The 18,896-nt window shown below is 38.5% G+C and overlaps 1 protein-coding gene across 3 annotated transcripts in view; it reads right to left on the bottom strand.

Annotated features, from left to right (window-relative positions):
* The window catches only part of CELF2 (CUGBP Elav-like family member 2), a 370,306-nt gene that overhangs the window by 251,087 nt on the left and 100,323 nt on the right, over positions 1 to 18,896 (bottom strand). The window lies entirely within an intron of this gene.

Below are 18,896 nucleotides of genomic sequence, written 5' to 3'. Positions count from 1 at the left end.
CTGGTGTTAGCTCTCTTAATTACTATAAAAAAAAATAATTAGTGACAACCCCCCCCTCCCTCACCTCTCCTGAAAAAAAAAAAATAACGGAAAGAAAAGAAAGGCAAATATATGGATGAAGGAAGGAAGGATTTCCCCCCCTGGAAGGATGCATGCTTGATATGGATCTTTTGTTTGCCCTGTGAACTCGGTGAATACAGTGGCAAACAGATGCTGCAGTTCGCGAGGCTTGTGCACTCGAAGGGAATTGGGTTAGAGGCTCTTTCTGGGGCTTTGGAGTCACAGCTGGAGCTCTTGCTCCCTGCCTCCTTCCCTTCCCTTCCCTGTTCAAGGCTGAGTGGCTTTATGGGACCTGCCAGCTCGCATCAGAGAGACTGGGGAGTATTCATGTAGGCACCTGCGGATCTTCTGTAAGTTTTCCCTTTATCTGAGCAATTTTAACCCCTCCAAAACACAAATCCTTTACGTTACTTTAACAAGTAACAGTTTGCTTGAACCCAGCTCCACGTGCTTGGTTTGGCAGAGTTCTGGCAGACAGGAAGGGGGTTGCATTATTCACTGATTTACTCACTTCCGATGTATGAAAGGAACTATAGCGTGACTCTGATTTCAAGAAACAGCCTTTTGGGCATTAATTGGGAGATCTGCCATGTGATTTAGAAATTGGTTGTGGACTTCTCAGTTGCCAGGGCAGTCAAAGAGAGGCTTATATTCACATCTTGGTTTCAGCTCTGCTGCTGATTGGTGAATCTTTAAGCATGCTAGAAGGATTGTTTTTTCCTTTTTCTTCTTTTTTTTTTCCTTTTTCTTTCTGTGTCTGTGTTTCTGTTTGTTTTGAATCTACATCAAGTACTTGAGTTGGTGCTTATTTAATAGACAGAAAATGTCAACAAGACCTTGATGCTTTTTTCAGCCAAACGCTTTTCTGCACCACTGAGGCAGTAAAACGCATCTTAACAACGGTTCTCATTTTCTCTGATGTCCTGTTCACGTTGGCAAATATAAGACTCAATGAACACAATCTCCAAAAATTAAAGCTACTCAAAAAGACCACTAGGAGTAAAAGATACTAAGCTTGAAATAAATTTGGACTTGAAAACTTGAATCCAAACTTTCATACACTTTTAGCTATATCTATGGTTGATCTAACTCTCCTTCCTTCATTATACATTAGTGTCTTAAAATATCTTACTGTGATATCCTGATGTTGTGTTACTGCTTCTATCTGCTGAACAGAACTTGGCATTTAGAGGCTTGATCTTTCTGGTAAACTTTACTCTGGGAACGGAGGCAAAGAGGGAGAAATCGCTGGCATAAATATACTGGTAGCAACTTCTTGCCTTCCAGATAACAGCTATAAACGTCTATTAAGGTCATAAATTTTTTTTGCAGCAGAAACCATCCTTTTGTTCTAAGCTTCTCATTTAGCACTGTGAGACCCTGGGATTAATTTCTGTCATTTTGGTATAATATTTGTCAGATGACCAAAAGACAAGTGACAAAAACAAAGCTAGGCATAACTACTTTTAATGATGTATGAAGAGATGAAGACAGTAGTTTAAGAAACATGAATATCATGAAGGATTACAAGTCAAGAGAAGGCAGGTTTCTGTTTGCTTTGCTTTTCATCTGCAAAACATGGCCAGGATTCTAGTTTCTCTTGTAATAAAAAAATATGAATTATCATTTTAATGATTAGCAATTCAAACCAATGCCATGTTCAATGTCATGCTCCAAGGTCAACTGAGACAACATTGCTTGTACTTCATACTAAAAATATCTGAACAGTCCTGGAGTACAGCCAGGAAAATACTAAACCAGCATGACAAATTCCATACCTCCTCCATTTAGCCCCAAATGCTAAATCCACTACTACCATTTTCAAGTATAGCCATCGGCACTCCAGATTTCTCCTCCTTCACCGTTTGCCTCCAAATGACTTTCACCCAGCATGCCTCACCACGAGGCCCAGGCTGTTCCTGACCAGCCTCACACTCATAAGGCTGATGTAGAAGAGGAAGCAAACACGAGAGAATGCTCAAGAATATACAGCTGAATGGGAAGTGTCAAACAGTCTGATAAACTGCTACAGTTTTCCAAAAATATGGCAAGTATCGGCATCTTAAGGCACTACCGGCTGCAGGGACAAAGATTTCTTTTCAGGCTGAAGTAGAATGGCTTCCACAGAGCCCTTTGGTGGGGAATCAATGGGCTTCTGTTGGGCAGCTCTGCACAGTTGCAAGTTCTCCATCGTTTCTGTACTTAGAAAGAAGGCAAAGCAGCAGCAATAGGAAATAAAGTGAAGTACTAAGGAAGGACTCATCTGTGACCAAAGGAATAAATAAAGGAAAAGAAAATAAAACCCACAAAGTGGCTACAGACAGACAAAAAGAACCCATGTTTTCTATCACACATAATGAAATGTCTGACAGAGCAACATCTGCAGAGGGATCACAGCTGCTGAAGATGAGAGGGAATATGAGTATTATTTTTCAATTGTAAGATATAACTAAGCAGGAGTGCCTTTAAAATAATATGGCTTAAGGGAAGATTAAACCAGATGCACAGGGCTATCTGGCTTCTTTCAAGATGAAAGTCCAGCTGTGGAGTTTAAATACAACATTTAACAATAAAATTGATTGTAGATTCGTAACTGATATGTATATTTTGCAGAATGTTATACACAAATTACGTACAGTGGTGGGCCTTAGAAGTTTAATAGTTTTGTTGTCCTGTGTTTAAGGTAAACCCAATCCTTCTTCATACGGTCTTTGAGTTTGTTCAAATAATTGTGTGGGGTTGCAAAACCTTGAAAGAGCACGGGAATACCAATCATTTACAGAGGGGAAAATGGTTAAAACTTCCATAGCAACCAGTAGCCGCATGAGTGATTTATATCAATTAAAAATCCGTCTTCTGCTCTCTGCTTCTTCTGTAGAATGTTCAGAAGTCCAAAACACAATAGTTCTTTGCTATACTAAGTGAGCAGTAGTTCTAGCAGCAACGAACTACATTTCATGACAGAAAAATGGTGGACAAGTGTCTAGGACAACAGCCTGAAAATTATGAATGCAGTCATTAGAGTAATAGAAAGCCTTGATTCATTTTCCCATTTTACCACGTCCCCTTATCAAATCTTGTGCAAGTCAATTAACCTCTTACTCACATCTCCATCTTTACAATGGAAAAATCCAATGAACTGCATAAAGCAGTATGACAATAAATGCACAGAACATTAACAGCTATTTAAAACAGTGTGTTATTGAGAGTCACACAAATATTTAAAATGTGTCTTCTCCCCACAAGAGGAGTCTATGTCCCAGTTATCTGATGTTCTGTATGGTTATTTATGGTCAAATTGTTGTTTCGTATAGGTGTGAAAAGCTGCTTTTTTAATCTGATAGCATTTTACTGTTTTTGACAGTTAAATCCCACCTTTGATGCTGAGCAATTAGCCTAAGCTAGTCATACAGGGTTTTTCTATTGTTGGTGCAGATAAATTTGTTGTACTAAACAGCATCTCCATTGACTCCCATGGGATTAGATACCTAACTTTTAGATATATATATGTGGGGCAAGATGAAGCCAACCTACATGCTGAAAGCTGAGGTGAGAAATCCCATGTTTCTGCTTCAGCAGCATCAGGCAGGACCCAGGAAGCTGCGACCACCCTGATACCCTGAGCACATCTGGCAAATGCAGATGTGGATGCAACCTGCCTTCAGGGTGTCTATAGCATTCAAGCAGGAGCTAATGGTTTGACTTTTGGCACTTTTGAGTTTGAAGACCTATATGCTACAGCCAAGTGAAATCTGAAGGAGAAAGGAAGTCTGCCTCAGCTTCAGAAATGGAATGTGTAGGATCATTCCAATGTGCAGTCGATTTGTTTATCCATTTCCTCCTAAAATCTCCTAACAAAATGAGCAGCTCTTAGATTAATAGAAATGGCTGAACACAAGATCCACTGTTGCTGAAACCAGAGCACTCCAAAAACTTTGCCAGCGAATGTGAATAGCAAGAAATGGGCTTCAACTCCATTGGCCATGTCACATTAAGAAGCTTCCCCTCTTCTCTTCTTGAGGTTTTTATTTGTTTTTTATCTAGAACAAATTATGTGTTTGTCTCAGTTTCTTCTTCTGATTATTTATTATTATTATTATTATTATTTTGCTGTTTGTATCATCTTATCTTAGCTGTATATGGGAGATAAAATTTGGTCCAAGAGGAATTTACAGTTTATTAGGAGATCAACAGCCACATGGACAGTCCTACACTTGCTAGTTGTAGTCTGCATGTACACACAGATGGATAAGCTTCTTTACTGCTATAAGATGTAATAACAAAAGATACAGAGGCACCATTTCTCACCACTAGGTATCTTCTCACCACTATGTATCTTAATACAATGTCATAGTTAAACATATTGATCAGTTTTAGGGGCAGGTGCATGCAAGCACATCATGCTGTCTTTTGGACAGATACTAACTGTATGCATTGAATGTGTTAATTATGCCCATGGTATCTGGAGGTGCCATCTCTGTCCACAGGAAAAGGAAAATTATTTTCAAGCTCCTGCAGTAAAGATGCAGCAAATCATAGTTGGGTTTTATTATTATTATTATTGTTGTTTTAGGCGTGCAATGAAAACAGTCTAGCATTTGCCAGCATCTTCTTTTGTCTGCTTTGGCAGATCTTTTAGATGATATGCCTAGCTTTCCTATCTGAGTCATGGGGGTAGCAATTACTTATAAACCTACAAAATGCAGGTCAGTCAGTCTGGATGATGCATGAGGTTTTTTCTTGCCTTACTTTTTCCACCTGGCAGCATCCGAGGAGCATCATGAAAATAAAATATCACAGACAGAAAACACAGAAGTTCAAAATGTTGAATAAATGCTGAAGATTAATATTTGGGCAGCAGGAAAATAAAAAGTTTCGTATTTAAAGCAAAAGCAAGACTGGTATCCACTATCTCTGTTTGAAAAGGTGTGTGCTGCCTCCCCCTAGCATTCAACAGTGCTGACTCAGAGCATCTCAGCATCTGGAAGACAGGGGCACAGAAGGAACAACATTCTCTATTTACTTAAATGATCCGCTCTGGTGCTTCCGCCACCCTTGACAAAGGAGGGACAAAATTTGCAGCTTGTGCAAATCACAGAGTTGAACACAGAAATGCACATCAGTGTATTTTTTTAAGACAATACATCACTTGAAACAACTTACAACTGGCCAGGTTGTGATTGCAGACATGGCTACTCTACAAAGCAAATAATTTATTTGGAAAGCTCTACATGTCATAAGAACATCTGGCCAGCAACTAAAGGGAAGGAGGAGAAAGCTGATCAAAAGAGCAAAGAGAAACAGAGAAAGCAACAGAGCAGCAGATCTGAGAGAAAGAGAAAAAAGATGGCAGAGAGAATGAACACAGATGCTTACAGAATCATTTATTTTCTGCTTTAACATTCATTTGAGATATCAGTAGAACCTGCTTTGTCTAAACAGGAATATCTATGTTTCAGGCTTGTAGTAATGCCAGGATCATCACTTTTAGATGTGCCGTGTGAAAAATCAAAGACCTTGTTTTCTTATGAGCAAGAAAAATTGAAGAAAGTGAGCTTCCACAATATATACAGATGTATAAGCTGTGTATGTGCACATGCATGAAGGAATGAGAATGATGATTATAATTACAGCTGAGAATTTAATAGCTATTCATCTTCTTAAATTACACCTAGAAATAAAACCACATTTAACAATTCTATTGTGCCTATTTTAAAATGACCTTACAGTGCTTTGTGTGGAGGAAGTGTTTCAAACCTCCATAAAATATATCCAGCACTGAGGATGACTGTGGCTATTTAAAAACAAAGTATTGGGAGAGAGAACAGTGTTCAACATAAACTGATGCACAAGTGAAAATGAAGTAGAGGTTTAATTTCTTGGATCTGATGTCTAGATGTGTGGACACATCTACAAGAGATCCTGTAGTGATGAATGTGATGTGAGAAATTGACCTTACTCCTACACTGTCTTACATGAAATGTAGGCTTATTGGGTCAACTCATTCATTAAGTTGGCTGAAAAGTAGCTAATGTAGCGTTGTCCTGTATGTAAGGGAAATTAGATCACAAAAGTGATCTTTCGTTGCAAATACTGGTTGAGAACTCCTCATCCAACAATACTGTGCTAGACTTTGAAGAAAGGAGTATTTTCTTATTTCCTTTTACATACTCTCAGAAGGGAAGAAAATAATAGATTGATTTCTACATAGTTGCCGTAAAAATAAAACTAATAGCTACAATATATTTTCCATTACTTTATAAATGAATAAGTATAAACACTTGTTTCTGCAACTTTTACCTTCCGTAACTAACTTTGTTGCATGATAAAAAAAAATCATGTCACTTCTTTCATACTTTAAATTCTCTGCCTAATATTTTCTATACAGAAGACGCTCTTCTCCTTTTCGCTTCTTTTTTTCTTCAAAAGTCTATTAAAAAAAAAAAAAGAAGTCTATTGATTAAAAAGAAAGAGTTGGAATAAAAATCTTCATTTAGGTTTACTATAGAGTACATCTTTTGACCTTTGTCATGTCATCCAACACTTGACAATTTTGTGCAAAAATAATTAGTGATTTTTAGTGATTTTTGTCTCTAGATCCACAGTCATAAAGTCTATGCTTCAGAATTAGAATGTTAATTTGTGAGGAGGAAGAAATAATCGGACTCTGTGAGAGCACCCTGAATATGGAGGCATTTGAAACTCTCTGATGTAAAACCTGGCCAAACTGAGGTTCTAGTCTAAATGATTCCTTTAAAACATCAGAGTGTAAGGCTTTGAAGAGAAAGATATCAAGTTTGAAGTTGTTTTTATTAGCTTGACGTATAAGTTTAAAATGAAATACCTATTTTTCAGTAGTGAACTACCTATCCAGGAAAAACACTGCTAAAACCCAAAATTGCTACACTAATAGAGACAGTGTAAGAGGCAGCATATATCCATTTGCAAACAGCTCTTTCCTGTGGAAGTTAGACTGCATCTACCTTCCAGCTTGAATGCTTCAGTGGAAGATGTATGTTTATCCTAAGCTACAGAGGGAGGAAGGTACAAGCTAAACTAAGTTATCTGATAAAAATATGACCCCTGCTCACAAATGTGTACAAATTGGATCCTTATGATGAATCCCAAGGAGACCACGCTTTGCATATCCAAACTCTTTGTACAGCTGGTTTCTTCAGATGTACTCTGGCCTGATAAATCCTGCTAAACTTTGGTCACTTAATGGAGAAGCTGAAGAGTGTACTCACCTTTGGTTCCCTTTACAATCTACAGAAAAAGCCAGATTTATCCCATACTATTCCCAGTTCCTCTCACCAGAGAGCTCTTTTTGAATACACAAGAAGTACAGGTGACTACTGTCAATCTAGTATGTCCATCCATAACTGGATGAGAGGTCTTCAAGTCTGTCTTGTTCAAAAATCCTTCTTCCTCAAGAATATTTGGTCATAACAGGTGCAGGCTTGGCAATCGTGTTCTATTTCAAAGAGTGCTGTGCTGCACTACGTGCACTTGTTTCTAAAACTGGTCCATGCTTTTGGGACAATCATCTTGGATTGTTTGGCACAAAGCATGGTCAGTGCTCGCAGTCTTGTCAGATCCTATCCACATTCAGCTGCACGGAGCTCTTCAGTGCTAGCAAAACCTTCAGCAAAACCTGCGCTCTGATCTTTACAAGTGCCAAGAAATCTGTTAAAGCATTTACATATTGCAACATTAAATGCTTGGTAAATCTCCACATCATTTTGTACTTTCGGTGTTCTCAAATCCACATCATTTATGTCTTTTGCAAGGCCAGATCCTGCAAAATTTGCTGAGTGCACTTAACTCTAAATTAGCACCCTGTAAAAGAAGTTCCTCCCTTCTTCTCATATGCTGTTATATGTAAAATCTACACCCAAAGTTAATTTCTTGCTGACCTTGTGCTGATTAATGCAAATTAAATTACATGCTAATTGCCCCAAATGGTTTGTGTGCAGCCCAGAAATCAGATCTTTTTGCTGGTGGTAAAACACATTTGTGATTTTTACACAACGATTGTATTAAGTCATTGTTAGTCTTGCAGCATCTTCAAAAATCAGATCTTTTTTTTTTGGTAGTACTTTTTGGAAAGCAAGAAAAAAAAACAAACTAAAATAAACTAAAAAAGCATTATTAAGTTCTGATCCTGTCTTGCAGAAACCTCACTTCGACCTCGTGGGAGGAATTTTATGGCTCGTTCGGAGCTCAAGCTCCAAGATGCATTTTACAAAACCTTGAGCCAGTTTTGTTAAACCCGTCACTCCCTAATCCCCTTGTGCTTGTCAGCAGAGTACACAGGCACTTGATTTTGGACGTCTGACTTGATAAGGAGTGGGGGAAGTAGGGAGGGAAACAAGGATTGCTATTTTAGATAGATCTTACAATATTCTTGCAATTCAAGAGAACAAGGAATTATTTCAAACTGTGATACCAGGCAGAGAAGCTCTTAGAAAGGGGCAGGGTATTGTGTTCCAGGGTATCAGTGTCGTTTTGGCACTGAAATTGAATCCCGGTCATCAGACCTGATGTGTGATGGCTTGCTAAGGCTCTGCTTGGCAATTGGCATGGGGATCAAATGCAACAGCAGGTAATGCTCAGCTCCTCAGCTGTCCCTGGAGTGGCTGATGTTTACAGTACAAATGCATTTTGTATTTGTGTCCAGCAATGGGGATAAAATTTGATTTATGTCATGAGAAAACAGGAGTAAAAGAATAAACAAGGTACTGTTCTTCAAGAGCACAGTAGTTTCTTCTTCACAGGCTCTAGAGCGGTTGTGTTCTCCTTCATACTTTGTCCCAAAGCGGGCAAAGAAGATTATGCCCATTTTATAGAAGAATTTGACTTAGAAAAGTGAATTGGTCAGAATTATGCATGCAGCAGATGCAGAACTAAAAACAGATTTTCCTGAAAGAAGAGCAATGCACTCCTGACAGAGCACTCAGGTCTTGAGTATTTGTGTCCGTTCCGTCCCATTCATGGCCAATAAATGCTCAGACCAAAACCACAAAAACTACCAACTTCACGTGCTACCAGCCACAAAAAATGTCCTTACTTCAGAAACTAATGAGATTTGGCAGCAAACAGCCAAATACCCACAGTATTTGGGTACATAAACATCAGACCATGGAAAGGACAAGAATGTTGAAGTCTCTTAGTCATTCTACTGATCAAGTAGGATGAACCGATAAAAAGATGGCATATATAGATATGGTAATCCTAAGATGACCTAATTCCTATTTTGTAATAGTCTTTTTCATTATCATTCTACCATTAATTAATGCTGTTTCTCCCTTCTTTCTATTACACCTGTGTCCCTGTTTGACCTGGTTTTGGTAGCATACCCCTTTTCTTAGACATTCTTGAGTTCGACTTCTACTACAAGCTGAGACTGCCAAAATCCAGGGCGCCCACACTACATAATCATGGCAGCACAATTCCCTCCACTTTAAACACAAGTTCGAAGTCTATCTTTAGGAAGCTTAATAATAGATACCTGAGTACACAGATCAATTCTGAGACAAAAGTATGACCACCACCAACACGAGCTTTGCTCTACAACTTTGACCCTAAGGGGCTTGTGTCATTGAGTAATACAAGTATTCCCCTTCCGAAGTCTCTCCTGAGCAGAGACTGTCATATCACATGCTGTTAAATTATGTGTGATGGGTCTGTCGTTAGGATTACTCTGTAGGAGAGAGAGCTTGGAGGCTGCCAGATTCATTAAACATCTTCACTAGGACTTCATGCGGGCCTTTCACTTACCCTGAACAAACAACAAACACACCCTTTGTGCTCAAGAACAAAGGGAGTTTTTTGCACTTTTGTTTGATGCCAGTCACAACTTGAGATTAAAGCTCTTGCTCTGTATATTTCAAAGTTGTCTTTCCCCTCCAAAGCTGCTCTTCTGGCTGTTCACTAGGCACTTCAAAAAGGCTTACAGCTAAAAAACCCCTAAACAGAACAATATTAATAACAATCATCTTCAGAAGTGCTACATATTTTTGGCATTTGAATGCATTTCACTTGTAGAAATGACTACAAAATAGAAATGAAGTGCAGGAGTAACATATGCAGGAACTCTGTTTTTCTTAATCACTTCGCATCAGTGATGCAAGATCAAGTAATGGCTTCTTTTGCAGTCTCTATATCCTGATGCAAGGATATTCAATGGTGTATGTTACAGATTGTTTGATTTTGGATGGCTTTTCTGAAATCTGTAGCTTACACCATTGAACATCTGTCTTTCAGAAATGGCATTCCAAGCCAACCCACATAAAAGGGCACTGTAGCAAGTGTCCACCTCCCACACATGGAGGAGGATATCAAGAATAAGATATGGTGAAGGAAATCTTCTGTCTTTAGTCAGAACACGTATCCTCAAGTTACTCAGCCCCTTGAGCTGGAAGACATGATTAGGGAGCAGAATAAACCCCCCACAACTCAGGAGAAAACAGTTAGCAACCTGCTACTCCATCTACACTGTCACAAGCCCATGGGGCAGGATGAGATTCATCCAAGAGTACTGGAGGAGCTGGCAGAAGTGCTGTCCAAGCTGCTTTCCACCATCCAGTCCTGGTCAGCTGGAGAGATTCCAGACAACTGGAGACTTGCCAAAATGATGCCCATCTACAGGAAGGTTCAGGAGGAGGATCCAGGGAACTACAGGCCTGTCAGGCTGACCTCAGTACTGGGGAAGGTTATGGAGATCATCTTGAGTGTGACCAAACAGCATGTGCAGGAATCAGGCCCAACCAACATGGGCTCATGAAAGCAGGTCCTGCCTGACCAGTGTCATCTCCTTACATGACTAGGTGACCCACCTAATGAATGAGGGAAAGGCTGTGGATGTAGTCTATCTAGACTTTAGTAAACCTTTGACACTGTCTCCTTCTTAGAGGTCTTTCCCAACCTTAATGTTTCTATGATTCTGCTACTATGACCTGCTACTACAGCTGTCAAAATAAGAGTAAATATTTTCAAATTCAGGAAAGAAACAAGTAATATTCAGTAAATCCAAGGAGGACCCAAACTTAATGCTTTAATTGTATGGGAAACTCTTTCTTCCCTCCAATCGGTAGGAGATAAATAATTTAAAGTATTGTCCACATCTCCTTTCAAAACAGCCTGACTCAACACTGGGTTTATCTGACCCAGCTTGGCTCTTCCCACCCTGTGAAGTTAACAGATTTTTGCTTTACTTGATGATCCTTCTCCACACCCCCAACTACAGAACTTTTTTAGATAGAAAGCATCACCTCTCGCAGTGATCGTGTCCTTGGAATATAAACTTTATATAGATAAACTATATTAAGGGTCAGATTCTGCTACCTAAAACTTTTGGTGCTATCAAAAGACAGATGGAGCCATTCTGGATTTAAGAGCCTTCCTCTTTGGATGAGATTTCAAACATTAGATGACAGAACCTGAAGGTGAGAGGAAAACATAAAACCAAGTGACTACTGGAAAATGCTTTACAAAGCAAAGGACTGAATGTTTCTACAGTTTATCTGTTCAAGAAATTGAAGTTTTTAGTGCTGCTCTCCACAAAATCTCATGAGTTTGCATGAGTGTGAATTTGTTTCTTATGATTCTATCATAATCTATCACTAAGAAAAAAATGTCTGTTTTCCACTTAATATACTAGATTTTAGGAAATATGTATGTATGAGCTTTTCTTACTTTTTTTCCCCCCCAGTAATCATCTTTCTATACTGCATTTGGTCTAGGTGTCTATTCAAGTTTCTGGATTTTCCTCACTCTGAAAGCATGCACACCACATATTTATTTCTTGAGCCATTTGAGCCTTTTTCTTGGAAAAAAAACTTTTATCCAGGTGCCAGTTGGGCTGAAGGAACAGCACATAGAAATGTGTGTTGTGGTTTGAAATGTGCCAAACCAGAGGTTAACAAAAGCATGCGTGGATTCGATTTCTCATTTAAAACCCGTTCTATTCCAGTCATGTTTAGAAGTGTTGAAAATGTCAACAATTTGTGATCGCCTGATGTTTGGAACATCTTCTGGGGCCTAACACAGCTCATGTACAACTCTGACAAGAAATATCATAGGAAGTTTTACACAGCCAAGAGATACAAGCATGATTGGACAAGCTCTGTGATTCAGACACAATTTTTGAGTGCTGGTTCTTGTCATTGGTCTATCTGATGGCACTCACATATCTTATTCTAAAACATTTACGTTTTCTGATGATGCTACAGGAAGAACAGTCAACAAAACATATTTCAAGCTCTTTATGTTTGACCAGTTATAAAGAATCATATAAATTTAAGTCACTCAGAGGCCCACCTTGCTATACTTGTTTAGTAGTTTCAGGATGAAATGATCTAATTATTGCAAGCAGCAGTAAACATGGTTAAATCCCCAAATTCTTGTCAGCATATGCTCCATTGGACATAAATTATGAAGAAAGCCTAGCCAAAATATATGCACTGATGTGGATTGGTAGCACAGTGCTTTAACGCAGAGCAGTTCTATCATTAATATTAGGGTTGCTTTAAATAATGAAACAAAAGTAAAAATGCTTCCCAGAGGACACAAACAGTAAAGATGGAAAGTTGTAGTTTGGGCAAGAAAGCAAGTTGCATAGTTCGGAGCATCTTAGGAGTTAATCAAGCAGCCAGGGGATGCACTCAGGGAGTTTCTATTCCCATTCACTTCTTCAATGTACTTTAATATTAGAGCTGGTCATGTTGAAGTTCATTGTCAGAGTCTAAGACAATGTTACAATATAAGATTTTTTACTGTACCAAAATATCTTCATCTTCTTATTTCCAGTTCATAAAACTACACAAAGAGGAAGACAGGGAAAGAGCCTACTAGCAAATGATACCATTTTCCCCAAACAGCAGTTAGAGGCATTGTACTAGGAAATGTGCCTGAACCCAAGCCATCCACTGATGCTGATGCAGGGGATGCATGGGAAATGAGAGAAAGAAATGTGAATATTTAATACAAGAGTCATATCCTGACAAAGTCAGGATGCTGCCAGGGAGTGGGACAGATCTGGTAGGAAGGAAGTCCTCCGAGACCCCAGCATTTAAATGTTTGCTAGGATGCAGGTACAGCAATACCAGCAAAGAGAAGTCTTCCATGACAATCAGTGATTTCTTTCAATTGCTTCATCAACTCTCATTGCTTCTACTCCATGGTACCACTCGCTCACGAGCACATGATACTCAGAGTTGATAAAAGCCACCCAAAACCTATCTGCCTTCTAGGCTGGCCTTCTGGGATTAAATTCCTGTGACTAGAGGGCATCCAACAATTCTGCTGCATTAACTCTCAGGACAGAAAAAGTTGCCTGGTTTAAGCTGAGGCACTGAGACACAATGCAAAGAAATTGTAGGCAACAGCAAGAACTGAAAGACTGGTTCTTGGCCTCTATGCCATACAAAATAAATAAAAGACAGCCCTTGCTTTTCCTGAGCCTGCAGTTCATACACCACAAATCTGTTGGAGAAGTCAAGGGATTCTGGCCTCAAAGAAAGAGTTATCTAATATTTTACAATAGTAAAGAATCTATTCCATATTCTTTCCAGCATAGTTCACTTCACATAGACGTTCTTTGAAGCCCTTGACCTCTACTTTTTGAAACAGAAGAAGAGAAGGAAAACATAAGTTCAAAATAGATTATGATATTCAGCTGCTCCTAGGAAATTCTCTATGCAGCACCAGTAGATCAAATTATTTTCATTATATCATTTGGTCACAAAGAATACCGACATAATTAGGAAGCTAAATAGCAACAGTTTCTTTCTGGTAAATTTGCTGTAGCTAATTTTGTTAATAAGACTGATAATTGTTTTACGCTCATTCAATATGTTAAGTTTACCTAATACTAAAACCAATCAGAATCTTTAAATTAATTTTTGTTTCATTTCTAAAGGAATCAATGTCATTATTAATCATAAAAGGAGTGCCGAGTCAGAGGATGATAAATCTCCTTTGGGCTTATTTGACTTTCATATTTATGGTTTGGATAAGGTTATTATGAAGGAATTTTCAAGAAATGATTGAAGAGGAAAGGGAAGAGAGGGAGATAGGAAGTACTATGCTTGAATGCTACACACTGCTACTGACTTCAGAAGGATGCATGCAAAAAGTTTGATTTCTTTAAGTTCTGCAGATTTAAGCATGACAGAAAGCGTTCAAAATAAAACAAACTGCTGAGAGTGCTGGGCTAGAGAGCCCTAAGATGTACTGTTTTCAAACTGATATGTTTGAGAGTGGATTTACAAGAAAACAGGTGAGGAAAAGATCTGGGGCATAGAACTGACATGATTTTGCATGGCTGGCACCGATGGCATTGCTTTTAAAGCGTTAGGAAAACACTGGCTCAGACCACGGCTGCCTTTGTTGCATTTCTAGCTTCACGGCAAAAAACTTACAACACAGCAGCTCTTTTAGCTACACTTCCACAACTCCATATATGATAATGTGAAGAAACGTCCTAGATAAATGTGTCCAATTTTCACAAAGCCCGTGTTGCCCACATTGCTTTTTACACGCTTTGACAGGATAAGGTCAGTGCCCATTGGCTCTGCAAAGAACAGGGAATGTCATCGGTGTTGCTATTGTCATAGTAACATTCAGATCCAGCTCTGGGAAGCGGCAGTCACTGGGCACCGTGCCATGTCTTAAAAGACAGGACACACTGTGCTTTCAGGTTAAGTGCAGAACTGTATTTTACCACTGTCCTGAAAGACACACATGGCATGGTATGCTGAAATGTTGGTAATCAGAGGTTGTTTCCCAGAACTTATCATGCCTTCTGCTGAAGAGAATTTTAATAAAAGATGAAAGCCACATGTTGCTTGAAATGAATCTGAATTCAGAAACAAACCAAGGAACAAACCCAGGCACCCCTCAACACAACCTATCACAACTTGCCCTTATCAAACACTAAATACTTGGGTTTCGAACTGAAACGGCAGAATACATTTTACTGATAAAATACACAGGATACAGACAATTAAAACTGAAGTAACTTCAGTATGGAACACACAAAGGCATCCTTTGTCTTTTGTTGTATATTTTAAGAGACAAATCTATCAAAAGAAAATGTTATGATAATGTATTACCATGCTGAGTTAATTGTCAATTGCAAGTTACTTAAGTGTACTTTAATGATATGTTTAAAGCCTTATTTTCAACTCTAATAGCTATTAATGGTAGGAAGAGAAAATGAAACCAATTTTCCCTAACTTAAAGTGGAGTTCTATTAAGCATAAGTGAACAAAATTCTAAATATAACAAATTCTTTAGGTATTCCAACTAATGGGAACCCACACTGTCCATTTCCCTGTCTAGCTATAGACTATTTTCCAGGCAGCCCTTATGTAAGCTTATACAGTATCAAGTACGTCAATGTTAGAGAAGTTGAAGTCAGTTCTTCTGATGGTCTGAAATCATTCCCAAGGATTGAAATGGGTGAACTGAAGTGAGAATGACATCATCACCCAAAGGATCAATTCAGTACGAAAAACCAAAGGACATTAAGTATGGTTTTCAAAGATTGCTGTCTCCACAGATGAACAGTGTTTCATTGATAGCTGGCCCTATGTCAGCACAGCCAAGTATAGCTTAACAAATCCTCCTAACATTTGTGACTTCTACTGTTAGCTCAAGAAAATATTTTTGGGTGCCAGGAATTCCATTCCTAAATAATTTCCATTTGTTTCCATTTCTCTACTACATTCTTCATCACACATCTTCTCTCTTGCTACCCAAATGAGTGGATTTTGCCCGTCTTGTGTAATTTAAAGGAATATTACTATCTTGAATAATTTTTTGTTCTGCATGTCAAGCAATATGACCACTATATGACAGAAAAATAATTAACCTCGAGGGTACCTTCTGTTCTGCAGATGTCATGAGAGTGAACAACTAATTGCCAAGTGTTTGCAGGTTTTCTAGAAAAGATCTTTCTTTACTCACTAATCAATACCAACAAGATTAAATCCTTTAAAGGAAACAAGCACTGATGACAGCATGACATCTTCTACACTCTCCCATGCTGGTCTTATAAACCTGGTAATTTTATTAAGGTATTTAAGTGCCAAATAATTTAATAATGAAGCATTTCAAATTGTTAGCAATTTGAAAACCAGCTATTGTCAGTCTTTAGATGTCCAGCAACTTTCTTCTACACAGCAAAAACATCTATATTTTCATTACAGATTTGCTTCTTGCACTAGCACTTCTGAAGCAGGCCTATGATACCTAATTCCTTGCTATTTCATTTCATTAAGAAAAAAATGCAAGTCGTCTTCTACATCTTGGAAAGAAGGTACTCATTAGGAAAAGTTGTTTCACTCCATCATCAGTTCTCAATATGCTTAAATTAAGCTACTTTAGATCTTCCAGCTACCTGCTTTACTTCAGCAAAGTTATTGAGAAGAGGGAGATTTTTAATGCCAGAGATGCTATGGTGATCACTCTACTCTGTGACTATTTTGTTGTTCCAGGTCCCAGGAATGGGGTATAAGCTTACCAAATGTCAACATGTGTTCTTGTTTATGGATTTTTAAGCTCCTTTTTTTTTTTTTTTTTTTTTTTCTTATATGGCATTTAGAAGAAACCATCATACAGCATCATCAAATTTCATAAACAAACGTCCTTGCTTATGCACATCTGAAAGAACATATGTTTAGCTGTTTGTTGCCACCCTCCAAACAAACAACATAGATAGAAACCTATGGTAGTCACTCTTATTTTTTTCCAAAAAATTCCAGTAAGAAGATAAACTCTCCTGCATTTCAGCAATCTTGTCACGCGCATGTTAGGCAGCATATGCTGGAGGCAACCTGGGTGAAACAGTAAATTGTGAATGTGATTTCTACAATAGCAACACAATCGTGTTGTTTTTTTCTAGGGATAGAACTGTTGAATTGACTCTTGTGTGCACTGTTCATCAGTTCAGATGAATGGAGTAGATAGCAGTGAAGCAATCCTCAATTGCCCTTCACTTGTACAGAAGGTCTCACCTGAGTAAAAACTTGAAGTCTGGATGGACTAAAAATCTGATGATTTTGTTAACTAAACTGTCCAAACCCATTTCAACTCTACTTAGGGTGAAGCTTAAGAAAAAGAAAAAGGGTCAAAGCTCAAATATCCATTCCTACATGAGCCTGTAGTGAAAGGAAAACAATGCAATTTCAAGAGCAACTGGAGCTCCCACTCGCTACTATTGGCTTTAAGCTTGTGCCAAAAAGCTGCAGATTTTCACTCGTGGAGTGAAGGCACAGAAGAAAGGAAGAAGGAAATTCAGTACTGTGTAAACAGATGCTCTACCTGACGGGGAACAAAAAAAGAACCAAAACTGCAGTCAAATATTTACACTTCTGCAGATTCAAGCAAAACATCACATCAAACCATACTGCTAAGAGCCCTGTTCCCTTTCTCTCTATTCTTTCTTCAATGCTTCTCCTTGTGTGCTTTTCTGCTCTTCCTCTCTGTATTGAAAGCTGCAGTAAGAAAGAAAGATAATTGCTAAATGATGGGGCTGGAGCTTGTGGCTGGGAACCCACCTAGTCTTTACACATGGAGATACATCTGCAATGCCCTCTGTGAAATCCATTTGTTAAATGTTTCTAAAGACCAGTTATGAAATTTTTAGTTCATAAGTACTTTGTCCCTTCCCTTCCCTTCCCTTCCCTTCCCTTCCCTTCCCTTCCCTTCCCTTCCCTTCCCTTCCTTCCTTCCCTTCCCTTCCCTTCCCTTCCCTTCCCTTCCCTTCCCTTCCCTTCCCTTCCCTTCCCTTCCCTTCCCTTCCCTTCCCTTCCTCCCTGCCTCTCTCCTTTCCTCCCTCCCTCTCTCCTTTCCTCCCTCCTTTCCTTCCTTCCTTCCTTCCTTCCTCCCTTCCTTCCTTCCTTCCTTCCTTCCTTCCTTCCTTCCTTCCTTCCTTCCTTCCTTCCTTCCTTCCTTTAAATAATTCAGCTATTTGGAATATTCCATCATACCTTTAACATAAATACTGTATAAAGTCAGAAGGATTTTTAGTTGAATTTTGTTTTGCATGGAAAATTAAGCCTCAGTTTTTTATAGGTGTATCAGACTATCTCATGCAGACATTTAGTGCAGAAAAGGCATGGAAAGAAAATGGCAGGATATTACAGAGACTTCTTCCGTTCTGCTGTGCGTGTGATGACCACAGCAACACAAAGACTTTCCTGTTTGAGTCTCTGTCTTATCACCTAATTTCTTAATAAGTTCTCCTCAGATGGGACATGCAGGAAGCAAACAATATGATATTATTAAGTTAACTCAAAGGCACTGAAGTTTATACTTCATGGTAACAGTATCACAAAGTTATTGACAGAAGATTATATTCCCCTTGGCCAAACCAACAGCTTTGTTTTGAAATTGCCAAAAGACGTTGTTCAGGATTGCTTTTGGGAAAATGAAGGAGTAAGAAAACATTTTCAGTTATTTTTCATCATAATCTACTTTCCTTATCGGCACTCTTTAAAAACATCACCAAATAATTAAATCTCTCAGAAATATTTATATACTTAGAAGAATATATTTAGAAGACTGCCACATAAGAAGATGACATCTTACAGAAAGGCACTTGTATATATATTCAGCTAATTGTTAGTTTCCATACCACCAAATTTGTCTGTGTGTTTTATTCTGGAACAAAAACTAATTTTATAATAAGCAGCTAGGACTAGAAATGAGATTCAGTGGGTCACACTTAATCCCTTTTCATCACTCACCAAATCAATCACTTGCTTCAAAAAATACTTAATTGCCAAAACAAAACAATTAGCAATGTCAAACAAAGCATTTTCTTTCCC

This window comes from Meleagris gallopavo, chromosome 1 (assembly GCF_905368555.1).
Source record: "Meleagris gallopavo chromosome 1, MGAL_WU_HG_1.1, whole genome shotgun sequence".
Taxonomy (NCBI): Eukaryota; Metazoa; Chordata; class Aves; order Galliformes; family Phasianidae; genus Meleagris; species Meleagris gallopavo.
This window is presented reverse-complemented; position numbering and strand designations above follow the sequence as displayed.